General features: G+C 37.5%; 1 pseudogene; it reads left to right on the top strand.

The window, feature by feature from the left end:
- Nucleotides 1-3,319: 3,319 nt before the first annotated feature.
- LOC147464714 (protein kinase byr2-like) lies at nucleotides 3,320-4,544 on the top strand (annotated as a pseudogene).
- Nucleotides 4,545-5,840: the final 1,296 nt, after the last annotated feature.

The following is a 5,840-nucleotide window of genomic DNA, read 5'->3' on the forward strand; positions in this document are numbered from 1 at the left end:
TTGCACCCAATGTCTGTGTCCTTCTTTTCTCTTCTCACATCTCCTCTCTCAACGTGCCTGTGTAGCACTCCGCTATCGAAGATGCGCCTGCATGTGCTCTCCTACTCTATTTCCTTCTCTCTCTCTCTCAAATCCTGTACTATTTCTCAATTGTACATATGTGCATTTTGCCAAGTATGCAGATATGTTGATTTAATTGTCTGCAACATGCTATTTGTGTATTTTGCAGGCCCTCTGTGCACTTGACTACAACAGTGGTATCAAAGCAACAAGGCTACGCTCTTGTTAACAATCGATCAAAGAGATCCGAAAATTGGCATTTGAACGAGGATACAATTATGCACTAGAGCTGAGTGCACTTACATAATTATTTTTTTGGTTAATTTAAATATTTTTGTTTTATTCCTCTTTCATGTTACCTGTTTCTTGTAAATCTTTGGATGCCTCAATGTTTAATCCTTCATTAATTTGTAATCAGTGAAAGATATCCTAATAGGATATAAAAAATTATGATATTTTATATATGAGTAAAATCTAATTATTGCTAATACCTCAGTTAGCGCTCGATAGATATTGATATAGCTTGTTAAAACAGTGGTAAGATGGACATGAGGCTAGATATGATTAAGAAGAATACGTCGTTAGATTGAGGATGCGTATAGTACAAGAATAAGTTCTTCATACCAAAGGAGGCTTAGTTAATCCTTACCTTGGCTCCCAAGAGAAGTAGAAAAAGAAGGCATGGTGAGATGTAAGAAGAAGGATGGATAGAAGAAGAATTGGAGAAAATTCAACATTGTAGACACAATCCTAAGAGACCTCAAGAATTTTTTTGAATGAGTTTCATTAAAGATCTAATGGATATGGGAAACAACCCCAAGTGACTACAAAGTCTCAAAATTTGAAGGACCTGTGTGGCATCTTGCTAAAACCCATCACTCGGCAAACTCAACATATGAAGCGGAGTAGGCATGATGGAGTAATAGACTAAGGGGCCAGTATTACCGTGCTCTAGTAAGGTAAGGGGCCACCATTACCAAGGTTGCAGTAGCATCAAACCAATGCACTCTTTGACCACCCCACAATGGACATCTTTATTGTTTGATGGTGATAGTAGGGTGGGCCTTATTCGGCGGTGGTTTTTGTTAGCTCCATAGTCCTCAACACAATAGCGGCAATAGCCCGACAATGTGCATGGGACTCTGCACATACCCATGTAGCCCACCACCCATTCCACCCATGCAAACAAAAACGTTGTGGTGGTAGGCAAGAAATTGACAACAACAAAGAGCGGTTTGAGCTCGTGAGTTCGTAGCCTGCTAAAATTAGGGCATGCCAACCTTTTGCTCAGCCGTTATCCCAAAGACAATGACTATCAGTTTTTAAAAAAAGGTTCGCTAAGCACTCATGCAAAAGAAAAAGAATTGCCTCTATATATATCTCTCGCTCTCTCTTCCTTTCTACCAACTCTCCTTTGACTCCAGTTGCCTACCCAGTAGCACTCGCACTGCTTTGCGCCCCATTTTCCACATGATATCACCTTAGGACTGGCACACACATAACCTGGTTTTTCTCTACGTTGTGTGGGTGTGCTGGTGATCATGGTGGAGAGAGACGGGAAAAAAACAATAGATAGCTATGACCCTTGCAGTGTGAGGAAATGCGGGTCTTCTTGACATCATCATCATTTTAAGAAAGCGATGGCCTTACACATGCACATAGGAGGGCTACATCTGTTGCTTGAGATTTTAGACAAGTGCAAGCTGTTTGATGGAAGGGAAACAATTGCAAACTACCATATAATAGGAAATTTGTGGCTTGTCCTGTTATCACAAATATAAATCTACATGTGCAAAGATGCCTAAATGCCCTACTTATCCATTTTCTTGATTCTACTTTGCATGCATGTGCACATAGCATCTGCTTCTAATGTTTGTTGATTGCATAACCAAATGATGACAAGATTTTATACGCGTAGCTTTTTTCTCCCCGAGAATGCAAAGCAATACAAGCAAGATAGAACAGACCCAAGAGTTGAAAAACATTGAAGTAAAGTTGGTCTCTTCTTTCAAAATTCATCTTTGTCTTCCATTCCTATTGCAATAGTTGAAAATGATTAGCTCAATCTAATGATGAGCAAGTATATTGATCCAACTAAAATTCTTTAGGTGTATAACATTTATGAGGAGGCACCTTCTTGAGATCCTATTGAACATGAGAGATCAGATTGTTTACAATGTAATGTGTCTAATTCCTTATGGGATGGTAGGGTGTGGTTTACACACCATGAGGCCTTCCACCTCATTTCTCACTAGTTGTGATTAGCGTTTTATGCATTAAAGCTTCATGATGGGGCAAACCTAACTTATGCCCCTAGTAAACTCTCCCTTAGTCCACATGCATGATTACATATCCAAAATGATTCCCACATATGTATGCATGACCCATGGACCTTTCTAGCACCTTTCCACTGCATAATGGAGCCAATAGATAGGCCAAAAACAGCCCCAAAAAGGTGTACATGAGTTTTCAACTTGTACTCTCCTCTTTGGCTAATTTGAATGATCTCTCACCTCATTGATGATGTCACTCAACCTACCACTTCTTCTCCTATATATTGAGCTCATTTCTATGCTCACAGAAAATGTAACTTGATGCTACATTGAGAACTTGACCAATTTTTGTCATTTTGTGTTCTTAAGCATTTTCTATATTAATTAGGATTAGTGTTGTCAAATCATGAATGGGACATTAACCCGTCCTCCTTAACCACACTAATCTATCACGTCAAATTTTTAAACTATGTCCAATGCTCAACTCCCACTGATACTTGGATATATTCTCTTGATTGAGCAACCTCTCATATGCCCCTCTTTTAGCCATCCCCTTTTTGCCTCTTGCCTCCACCATATGCACAAGCTGGGCAAATGATTTGTAAACAGCCTATACTCATGCATCTTGAAGGTTTCTCATGATGCAAGTGTAAACTCTATGGTTTCAAGGTAAAAAGAGGCTATTGTTTTCTAAGTTGCCTAATAATTCATAAGCTAGGTAATTTAATAATTGAGTTGTTGATAAAAGGGCTTTTGACAATAACTAATAAAGCCAGGTTACATATACACAATGTTTGATTTTGTGGTTTTGATTACATTGAAGGATAAATCTGAAATCTATATTGATAGGTTTTGAGGTTGTAAATTGAAGGAACTTGCCCATGAAAAATGAGCTCAAATAGAGTTGAGGTATTTCCTTTGCCTAGATTTTCTTAGAGGAGAACATGATGTATGTGAGCTGATTGTGAAGTCTTTTACTCAAGATCATGCAGCATTTATTAGACAAGGACAAAAATGTCTCTGATTCAAATGCGGCAAAGAGTCCAAGCTCATTGGCTAAATGTTTGGGAAATGCGGCAAAGAGTCCAAGCTCATTGGCTAAAGGTTTGGGATCCCCTCTAGCATGGCATGGCAAGCCAACATCTCCTGCCCCTGCCTCAACACTTGATTAACAAGAGACAATTAGAGAAGTCTCTTTTGAAGCTCAAAGGCCACACACTAGAGCACAAAAGTGGACTTTGTCTCCACTGAATCATGCTTAGTCATTAGATGCAATGACCAAACCATTAGAAAGATCTCTCAACAATGCTTTGATGGCATTTTCATTTCCTCTAGGGGGCAATCAAAATCTCCTCTCAACATTTAACTCTTCCACATCCAGTTCATCACTTGGCTATCTCGATACCTCGCACAATGACATGAGATATCTCACTAATGCATCAGGAACGTCAAGTGGCTTTGCTCAGTTGCCACCATTGGCAATTGGCAGACTATGAGAAGAGGCCATTGCATCACAAGAAGCTCAAACCATGCATCAGGTCCTCAAGTGTGGTTTTGATGTTTGTGGTGATGGGATAGACATGCAAAGGCTCCCCTTGATACTTGCAGCTCTTGCAACATCTAGAGACGGTTGTTTTGTGGCATCAATCAATCCATTGGAGAGCTTATGCCAATGAAACATTTGAAGTTTCAAAACATGACTAATGATGAAGAGAAAGCTTTTTACATGACTTGTCTAGAAAGAGAAATCTCGTTATATAAAGAGATAAGACACAAACATATTGTTGGTTACATAGATATGGACAAAGATGAAGAGGCAGTGTTCTTTATATATTTTTGGAGGATGTTTTTTAGCGGATCTATTCAAAGCATGCTAGAAAGATTTGGCACATTTAGTGAGTCTCTTGTTCCTATCTACAAAACACAATTACTTCTTGGTCTTGAGTATCTTCATAAGAAAAGAAGTTTTCATAAAGATATCAAAGCTGGAACATGCTTGTTGATTCTAATGTTTTTGTGAAATTGGCTTCCTTTGGAGTATCTAAAACATTTCATGAGGACACAATAACTGATGCTTGCAAATCCATCAAAGAGTCTATTTTTTGGATGGCACCAAAAGTTATAATAGGAGACAATTATGTACGTCATGTAGATATATGGAGTGTAGGATGCATGGTGATAAAGATTCTTATTGCCATCATGTATATCTAAACACATGAGTTGAAGTAACTTAGAATCATTGTCAAAACTTGTTTTCCTACTCAAACAATGCATATTATAAAAGAGCTAAGCACAACAAACTATACCAAACCTCAGGCTTCAAAAACTTCTTACATGTGCTAGTTTACTGATCGTTATAAGTCTATACATCGTACACAATCCCTCAATTTATTTTACTCGTTTGATAAATGCTCACTTTGTTTACTTGTTTTAAGTGATTTTGTTGTAGATATACCTAAGGAGCTACACTCAGCTAGTTTTGGACTTTTACAACAATGGAGAATACCACCAGACAACTTTAAAAGCTACTCACATGAGCTAAGGTGATGTCAAATAAAATATACTCCAATTTGATGACAAAAAGGTAGTAAATGTTTTGTCTTTTATGCCTTGCTTAGTCCATTGGTCGTGTGCACACATATTTGCATTTAGGCAGTGTGTAAATGTAATCTTAGTGTAGATTGTCCAATTTAGGCAACACCAATTATCCATGTAGATCCACCGATTTAGGTAGCATGAGTGCAGATTTGCTGATTTAGGCTGCATACCAGCAAACAATAGATTCTCTAGCTTAAACATTACTAGTGAAAATTTGTCGGTTTAGGTAGCACAAGTGCATATTCACTGATTTAGGTAGCACGCTTGATTAGTATTGATTCGTTGATTTAGGGAACATTGATTACAAAATCATGTTGCAGTGATTGGCCACCACTGCCCCTAGTATGATTTTGTTACCCAGGTATATAATGAACGTGATTTGGATTTGGATTTGGATTTGGTGTTGGAGTTGGAGTTGGATTTTTGAATTTGGTTTATGATCATATGATGTCAATAGTATACATTGAATTAATGAAATTTGATTATGTAACAATGATTGTGACGAATGATATCTACATACATTCAGATATATGACATATAATGTCTATTCTTGTGGTATGGGACATTATAATATACAGCATGTGGATGACGGTAGGCATAAGCAAATTCATTTGTTTCAGTTTATGGCTTTTTATTTTGTTCCATGATATTTTTTTATACATAATTTTAACCATTATTTTTGAAGTATAATTTGCTGCTGGCCAACACCATATTAGTGAATTTGGGAATTTTCCAATAATCACTTTCAAAAGGAGCTTAAGATTTGAACACATGGCCAAAGCTTTGAGATCATGGCTCAAAAGAGATTTTCAAGTACTATCTTATGGAAGGAGTTGCCTTTAAAAAAAGTTTGAGATTTGTCCATATGGCCAAATCTTTAAGACATCAGTGATTTCCAAATTGGCTCTA

The sequence above is a fragment of the Adiantum capillus-veneris genome, chromosome 1, assembly GCF_014529385.1.
Source record: "Adiantum capillus-veneris isolate H3 chromosome 1, ASM1452938v2, whole genome shotgun sequence".
Classification (NCBI taxonomy): domain Eukaryota; kingdom Viridiplantae; phylum Streptophyta; class Polypodiopsida; order Polypodiales; family Pteridaceae; genus Adiantum; species Adiantum capillus-veneris.